Source organism: Bufo bufo, chromosome 6 (genome assembly GCF_905171765.1).
Source record: "Bufo bufo chromosome 6, aBufBuf1.1, whole genome shotgun sequence".
Lineage (NCBI taxonomy): Eukaryota > Metazoa > Chordata > Amphibia > Anura > Bufonidae > Bufo > Bufo bufo.
The window spans coordinates 299,652,970-299,662,099 of record NC_053394.1 but is presented as its reverse complement, the minus strand read 5'-3'; the positions used below and the strand labels follow the sequence as shown (position 1 = coordinate 299,662,099).

The following is a 9,130-nucleotide window of genomic DNA, read 5'->3' as shown; positions in this document are numbered from 1 at the left end:
GTTGGGCATGCCCTGACTTACAGACATTCTGGAGGGGATTGACAACTTTACTATGTACTGTATTAAGGCGCACAGTGCCCAAAAAAATCCAGACTTGTCTTTTGGGTCTTTTAGATGAGGTCCACTAGGATTTCCATAATCAAATTCTCTTACATAGATCCCTGTTGCCTGGAAGGCAATTGCGCTAAGGTGGATGGCAAGAGGCTCCCTTTCCATCCCTTTTTAACACTGTCATATCCTATGAGCGCACTGTGTATAAGAATAGGAATAGACTACACACCTTTCACAAAATATGGGATGTCTGGTGTCAATCTCCACTAACAGTTTATACTCAGCGTGGCTTTCGGACTTCCTTTGATTCCCTTAGACCTCCCCGTCCTACATAGCTATGGGTCCTGGTGATGTACATTGGGTTCTAATGCTTTTACATTACAAATGTGGAGTGGGACTTCTTCTGGATGGGTCAGCGACTTATTCTTCAGTGCTGATCTCCTACATGGTATGTCTCTGATGCCCTAACCCCTGTGTGGCAGGATAGCATGTCTCAGGCCCCTTTCACACGAGCGAGTTTTCCGCGCAGGTGCAATGCGTGACATGAACGCATAGCACCCGCACTGAATCCTGACCCATTCGATTCAATGGGTCTGTGTACATGAGCGGTTTTTTTTCACGCATCAGTTCTGCGTTGCGAGAGAATCGCAGCATCTTCTATATTCTGCGTTTTTTATGCAGCTCTGGCCCCATAGAAGTGAATGGGGCTTCAGTGAAAAACGCATTGCATCCGGATGCAATGCGTTTTTCACTGATGGTTGCTAGATGTTGTTTGTAAACCTTCAGTTTTTTTTATCATGCGTGTGAAAAACGCATCAAAACGCATTGCACCCGCGTGGAAAAAACTGAACGCAATTGCAGACATAACTGACTGACTGAGCTTGCTTGCACAATGGTGCGAGTTTCACTGAACGCACCCGGACCTAATCCGTCATACTCGTGTAAAAGGGGCCTTTTTCACCTATGCTGATACTTCCTTACTATTATACTTAGGCGTTCACCACCTTGTCATTGTAACACATGACTATTGTTTCAACAAAAAAAAAAAACTAAAAACCCATAGAAACCGCTTGCCTTTTTTTTCATACTGCATGTGATTTTTATGGCAACAAAAAATACCACCTAAGTAACAAAATCAGCAGTAGCAAGAAAAAAAGTGTGTCCAGCATAGCTAAAAATTCACCAAAAAGCAGATGCATAAACTGCCACTAAAAACCCCAAAAAAGGAGTCCGTGCACCTGCTGTAAAACGACCCCAGCCCCCGACTACGGTAGTTTTTACTTCTCTTTTACGCCTGTTTTAGGACATAAAAGATAGAAGTTTCCCATAGCCCAGTCCTTTCTCCGTTCAGCTACAAAACGCAGGCACGATTTTTGACGGAGTCCAGAAATAAAAAATAAAGCACCCGGGCGTCCACACAAGTCCATATTTTGGAGAGAGAAATATGAACAGCCTTTTGAAACCATTCTTTGAATTTGAACAGATTCTTTAGCGTGAACACTTTAAAAAAGAAACTAAAAAGATAAATAAATAATATCAATTACAAAATAATGTATCAGTACCCCCAAACTTCTACACTGGTGTTGTGCCTCCTCCCCCTCCTCACCATAACAGCACAGTGGACCTTCCCAACATGGCAGCTTTCAGACATCATAACTCTGACCTCCTAAACATGGCCGCCCTCGTTTTCCGCAAGCGTGATGACGTCACTCGGCCGAGCGCCACGCCCCTTGCGGTGACTCCATTTTGTGCTAGTGGAAGGAGCTGCTGGTTGTATTTCCGGGTTGTCGGAGACCGGGCAGACCGGAAACCGAAGGGAGCAGCGGAGAGAGGGTAAGCGCTCTTCAGAGATGGGCAGCGCTGCTGTCGGGCGCCCTGTGGGAGGGAAGAGGTGGCGGAGGCAGCAGTGCAGGGGCTTGGAGTGTGGGACGTGTGCAGGCACATTGCGGATGGAAAGCACGGCAGCTAGGCGGGGGAACTACAACTCCCATCGTCTCCTGTCAGCTGCAGACAGGAGGGGGTGTGCTGAGACTTGTAGTTACCCTCCTCTTCTCCGGGAAATGATAGGGCTTCAGTGAGAGTTGCAGCCTGGGCATGATGGGAGTTGTAGTGGCGCTCTCCTCATTTCCAGTAGTGTTATTATTGGACGTTTCCATACCTGGGGATTGTATCCGTGCGTTGACTATAGATCTAGTCGTCTTGGCTACTTTCACACTAGCGGTTTTCTTTTCCGGCGCTGAGTTCCGTCCTAGGGGCTCAATACCGGAAAATAACGGATCCGTTTTATCCTAATGCATTCTGAATGGAGAGTGATCCGATCAGGATGCCTTCAGTTCAGTCTTTTTGACTTTTGAGGACGGAGATGAAGCTACTTTCACACTTGCGGCAGAGAGATCCAGCCAAACGGATCCGGCATTGCGGTCTGCGCATGCTCAGACTGAAAATAAATAAATGCCGGATCCGTTTTTCTGGATGACACCGGAGAGACGGATCGGGCATTTCAATGCATTTGTCATACGGATCCTGATCCGTCTGACAAATGCCATCAGTTTGCGTCCGTATTGCCGGAATCCTCTGCCGAAAGTAGCCTATAACATGCATGCTGAGACGCCAGCCTGGTGCACATGACATTGCCATGGTGGCGCAATAGTCTGATTGTAACAGAAATCCATACCGTGAAAGCTTTGCATTGCCCAGTGTGGGCGCCACGACTTGTCCCCTGAGCTGCCGACCGTCTGATCGCTTGGTGCATTAATGTGCGACTACCTGAGCCTCTCACACAAGCGAAGCGTAAAGGGGCAGAACACTTGACCCCCTCCAAGTGGGGAAGCAGGTCAGTATGCTTTCTATGGGGGTGCGGGGGGACCCAAAGGAGCTGACCAAAATGGGAAGTGGAATCTGATTGGTTGCTATGGGCCAGTTTTACTTTACACCAGTTTGATAAATGACCCCCAGTGTTCTTCCCCCCCCCCCCCCCCCCCCCCGAGTTTGCTGCAGTGTATCAGCGCAGGTAATGCCTACTGCCATGAGTAGATGTAACTGTAGCCAGTGAATGGCTCTGTTTGATGCCACGCTCGCTGTTCTTCCCGCCAAAATGACAGAAACCATGACAACACCCGATGGCCCGCCATTATACGCTGGGTGTTGGTGGGATCCATTATATGTCCGAACCAACGGAGTGGAGCATCTAGTGTGAACAAAGCCTTAGGATGTAAACAAGAATGTTGCCATTCATTGACAGAAAGCAGAGAGCTTGAAAATTCAAAGGAATAATAAAAAAATAACCATGCAAGCAAACCTAACGTCGGAAGATGATATGAATAGGAATTCAACAGCTGTGATTTCCGCTCCATAGAAAGGGCAGAGGCACCATTGAGATGAGGGTCATTCTTAGGGCAGTGGCCACACGTGGCTGCTGATATCTCAGTGGGATTGTGTCGGGAAAATCCAGATCCATACAAGACTTGTGGTGTGGATTTTATGGCAATTTATGATGCAGATTTCATCCTCTGTAAAGGCAAGTGTCAGGAAACATCAGTTCAATCCCGATAATTGCCTGCTCGTCAGAAGAGGTGAGAGCTGCATTTACATGCAGAAAATCCACGCACATTGGGGGAGATCTATCAAACCGGTGTAAAGTAGAACTGGCTTAGGTGCCCACAGCAACCAATCAGATTCCACCTTCCATTTTTCACAGCTCCTATGAAAGGTGGAATCTGATCGGTTGCTATGGGCAACTAAGCCAGTTCTACTTTACACCAGTCTCCCCCATTGTCAGGCATTTCCGCACCTAATCTGCATCAAGACTGAGTGTGTTACTAATGGTTTTTGGTGAGCCAAAATCAGGAGTGTTTGATAGGAGTGAGAGTATAAAGGAGGGATACGACTTCTCCTCTTCGTTGAATTCACTCCTGGTTTTGGCTTCAGAAACTGCCTCAAAAAACCTGAGTGTATGACCATTAGGGTACGGCCACGGGGGACACGCGGTCGTGTGCAGGAGGCCTTAGGGTACGGCCACGGGGGACACGCGGTCGTGTGCAGGAGGCCTTAGGGTACGGCCACGGGGGACACGCAGTCGTGTGCAGGAGGCCTTAGGGTACGGCCACGAGGGACACGTGGTCGTGTGCAGGAGGCCTTAGGGTACGGCCACGTGGGACACGCGGTCGTGTGCAGGAGGCCTTAGGGTACGGCCACGTAGGGTTGAGCGATATACCGGTATCACGATATACCGCGGTATTAAAAAAACGGCGATATCGCCGTTTTGTAAATACCGCGGTATTTCGTGACGTCATAGGAGCGGTCATGTACGCTGACCGCTTCTAAATCTGCGGCCGCCCGCCCTAGCATGAACCGATACGGGACATTTGCAGAGTACTTCTACTCGTGCAAATGTCCCCGATACCTGCTGGCCGCTTGCGGCGGCGCTCTTAGCAGTTCGGCCGGCGTGGGGGAGGGAAGGAATTCTGTCACTCGCATTTCCTGCACCCGACCTCTGAGAGGACGCTGTGATCAGCGCAATTAACCCCTCAGGTGATCACAGCGTCCTCTCAGAGGTCGGGTGCCGGGAATGTGGGCAGTGCCCCCCTCCTCCCTCCCTCCCCAGTATTAATCATTGGAGGCCACAGGGTCGTCCCCCCATCATTGGTGGCAGTGGGCCCCCCCTCCTCTCTCCCTCCCCAGTATTAATCATTGGAGGCCACAGGGTCGTCGTCCTCCTCCTCCCCCCATCATTGGTGCCAGTTTGCAGTTCCGATCGGAGTCCCAGCAGTGTAATGCTGGGGCTCCGATCGGTTACCATGGTAGCCAGGACGCTACTGAAGCCCTGGCTGCCATGGTATGTTAGTGAGCAGCATTATACTCACGTGCGTCGTGGCCGCCGGGCGCTCCTTCTTCTCATAGGTCTGTGCGGCGCATTGCTAATGCTATAAGCCTTAGCAATGCGCCGCACAGACAGAAGAAGGAGCGACCGGCGGCCACGACGCACGTGAGTATAATGCTGCTCACTAACATACCATGGCAGCCAGGGCTTCAGTAGCGTCCTGGCTACCATGGTAACCGATCGGAGCCCCAGCATTACACTGCTGGGACTCCGATCGGAACTGCAAACTGGCACCAATGATGGGGGGAGGAGGAGGACGACGACCCTGTGGCCTCCAATGATTAATACTGGGGAGGGAGAGAGGAGGGGGGCCCACTGCCACCAATGATGGGGGGACGACCCTGTGGCCTCCAATGATTAATACTGGGGAGGGAGGGAGGAGGGGGGCACTGCCCACATCCACCAATGATGGGGGGACGACCCTGTGGCCTCCAATGATTAATTCTGGGGAGGGAGGAGGGGGGGCCGACTGCCACCGATGATCGGGGGGAAGACCCTGTGGCTTCCAATGATTAATACTGGGGAAGGAGGGGGGGCCCACTGCCACCAATGATGAGGGGATGACCCTGTGGCCTCCAATGATTAATACTGGGGAGGCCCACTGCCACCAATGATGGGAGGGGGACCCTGTGGCCACTGCCACCAATGATTAATACTGGGGGGGGGGGTGCACTGCCCACTGCCACCAATGATGGGGGGGGGGGGAGACCCGGTGGCGACTGCCAGCAATGATTAATACTGGGGGGAAGGGGCACTGCCACCAATGATGGGGAGGAGGACCCTGTGGCCACTGCCACCAATGATTAATACTAGGGGGGGGGGGTTACAAGAGGGAGAGGCTGGGGGGGGGCTGATCAGAGGCTGGGGAACTGCCCGTCTGCCCCCATACAGTATAACGTCTCCTTGTGGCTGCCCCCATACAGTATAACGTCTCCTTGTGGCTGCCCGGTTGCCCCCATACAGTGTAACATCTCCTTGTGGCTGCCCCCATACAGTGTAACGTCTCCTTGTGGCTGCCCGGCTGCCCCCATACAGTATAACGTCTCCTTGTGGCTGCCCCCATATAGTATAACGTCTCCTTGTGGCTACCCCATACAGTATAATGTCTCCTTGTGGCTGCCCCATACAGTATAACGTCTCCTTGTGGCTGCCCCCATACAGTATAACGTCTCCTTGTGGCTGCCCCCATACAGTGTAATGTCTCCTTGTGGCTGACCCCATACAGTGTAATGTCTCCTTGTGGCTGACCCCATACAGTATAACGTCTCCTTGTGGCTGCCCCATACAGTATAACGTCTCCTTGTGGCTGCCCCCATACAGTATAACGTCTCCTTGTGGCTACCCCATACAGTATAATGTCTCCTTGTGGCTGACCCCATACAGTGTAACGTCTCCTTGTGGCTGACCCCATACAGTGTAACGTCTCCTTGTGGCTGCCCCCATACAGTGTACGTCTCCTTGTGGCTGCCCCCATACAGTATAATGTCTCCTTGTGGCTGCCCCCATACAGTATAATGTCTCCTTGTGGCTGCCCCCATACAGTATAATGTCTCCTTGTGGCTGCCCCCCATACAGTATAATGTCTCCTTGTGGCTGCCCCATACAGTATAATGTCTCCTTGTGGCCCCAAGTGTTTTTTTCTTCTAAATGGGCATTTATCGCGATATATATCGTTATCGCGATAAATTTCTTAATATCGTTATCGTGGGAATATTTTTGATATCGTCCAACCCTACGGCCATGTGGGACACGCGGTCGTGTGCAGGAGGCCTTAGGGTACGGCCACGTGGGACACGCGGTCGTGTGCAGGAGGCCTTAGGGTACGGCCACGTGGGACACGCGGTCGTGTGCAGGAGGCCTTAGGGTACGGCCACGTGGGACACGCGGTCCTGTGCAGGAGGCCTTAGAGTACGGCCACGTGGGACACGCGGTCGTGTGCAGGAGGCCTTAGGGTACGGCCACGTGGGACACGCGGTCGTGTGCAGGAGGCCTTAGGGTACGGCCACGTGGGACACGCGGTCGTGTGCAGGAGGCCTTAGGGTACGGCCACGTGGGACACGCGGTCGTGTGCAGGAGGCCTTAGGGTACGGCCACGGGGGACACGCGGTCGTGTGCAGGAGGCCTTAGGGTACGGCCACGTGGGACACGCGGTCGTGTGCAGGAGGCCTTAGGGTACGGCCACGGGGGACACGCGGTCGTGTGCAGGAGGCCTTAGGCTATGGCCACGTGGTCGGGTTTCTTCCTTCAGTTTTACAAGCCAAAACCAGGAGTGAATTCAATGGGCAGATGGCAAGGTACTTGGTAATCGATTTCATTTGTGCACAAAGTCCTCGCTGTTTTTGGCAGATTTTGCTGCCGCACACCTGTCTCATGGCAGACGTGTCAGAAGGTGACTAAAGATGGACTTCCCCTTTAAAGATCCCGGGAGACAGCCTGTCACTGAAAAGCCAGCGCTGAGTTGTCAGCAGTAGTTAGTGTGCTGGAGATTGTGACCAAGTGACATAGTTACCAGTGCATCATACACATGTACACGCTGCCTTAGTCACAGGCTACATGGTGACATCACACGTGTGACATCAGGTGACTAGAGGAAAAATGTGCAGCTGGTGGTGGTCATAAATGCTGCATGATTTTCTGTTAAATGCATTGTAAACTGCTGGGAGTTGTTGTTGCTTTACAGCTCATGTTTGTTCCCGCTCCCAGCCTTCTAGTAAGGTATGATGGGGGAGCCCCGGGTGTGACCGCATAGCTTTGCTGCATACCTTACTAGAAGGAAAGTACAAAACCTTAAAAAATGTGGGTTGTCCAGAAAAAAAAAGCGAGCTGCTGTGTGTCTGGATCTGCCGCCGAGTGCGGGGACAAACATGTATTTTCAAAGAGCAATCTCCCCTATAAAAGACCTCGGTAAGTGTGCTGGGCGGGCGCGTGCTGCGGACTGCAAATTGTGGTCCGCAATGCACGTGCACTGACCATGGGGCAGCCGCATGCAGATGGCGGACCCGTTCACTTGAATGGGGTTCGCGATCTGCATCCGACGGTCCGCACTGCAAAAAAGTAGTGCATGCACTACTTTTTTGCGCTTCAGAGCCACGGCCAGAAACACCACGGAAGCACTCTGTAGTGCTTCCATTGGGTTCCGATCCGTTCTTCCGCACCGCATCTCCGGGTTGGCCGGCCGCGTGCATGAGCTCTAAAGGTAAGGCTGGCCATACAGCTTAGGCCAAGTTCACACTTCAGTGATTGGTCAGTGATTTCAATCTGTTATTGTGAGCCCAAACCAGGTGCGGGTCTAAAGACAGAACAGGAGCAGATCTTTCCCTTACACCTTATCTCAGAGTAGGCTCCACTACTGGTTTTAGCGCACAATCACTGATGGGAATAACTGACCAAATCACAGATGTGTGAACTTGGCCTAAGGCTGGGTTCACGTCACGTTTTCCCTTATGTTTAATGTATACAAAAAACATATACGCAAGGCTACATTCTCACGTCAGTATTTTTCTATATCCCGATTTTCGGTCCGTTTTTTGCGGATCCGTTGTTCCTGAAAATGTTTCCGTATGTCATCCGTTTTTTGCGGATCCGCAAAAAACGGAAACATGTATAAATTTCAATAAGCAAATAAAGTTGTTTGGATTTCTTTGGAAAAAAAATTGAAAAAAAAAAAAAGTGAATAAAAGTTTAAAAATAAAAATTACATTTCCAGGAACGGAATCCGCATAAAACGGATGACATATGTAATGACTTACGAATGTCTTCTGTTTTTTGCGGATCCATTGACTTTGTATTGTACCAGGATCCGATTTTTGCGGAAAAGAATAGGACAAGTTTTATATTTTTTCTGACATGCGGAACAACGGAAACGGACAGCACAAGGGGATGTCCCACAAATAATATTCTACAGTTTGGAAACCAGCACCTGGATCTGAATACTTTTATTATAGCTACTGAGTTACTCTGTTAAATCTGTATAGCGTCACCTACTCTTTTTCAAATTTCTCTGTCCTCCTTACTGAAGCACGTGCTCTGTTCCATCCTTCAACTGACATTTGCTGCTGCAGAAAGGGCACGCCCCATAAGCTGGCAGCTAGAAATAAATCCAGCAGAATAATTGGAGCAATGAATGGGGAGATCTCTGGATCCATGTGAGGTACAGGGCTGGTTCTGGCTGTTAGAAAAAGGTATTTAACCATTAAAACA

The 9,130-nt window shown here is 50.8% G+C and overlaps 1 protein-coding gene across 1 annotated transcript in view; it reads left to right on the top strand.

Moving 5' to 3' along the window:
* The first annotated feature begins 1,770 nt into the window (after window positions 1–1,770).
* Window positions 1,771–9,130, top strand: part of WIPF2 (WAS/WASL interacting protein family member 2) — a 31,885-nt gene continuing 24,525 nt past the window's right edge. The window contains exon 1 of the mRNA XM_040434580.1: window positions 1,771–1,884. The gene's annotated coding sequence lies outside the window, so the exon portion shown is untranslated. The remainder of the gene's footprint in view (window positions 1,885–9,130) is intronic.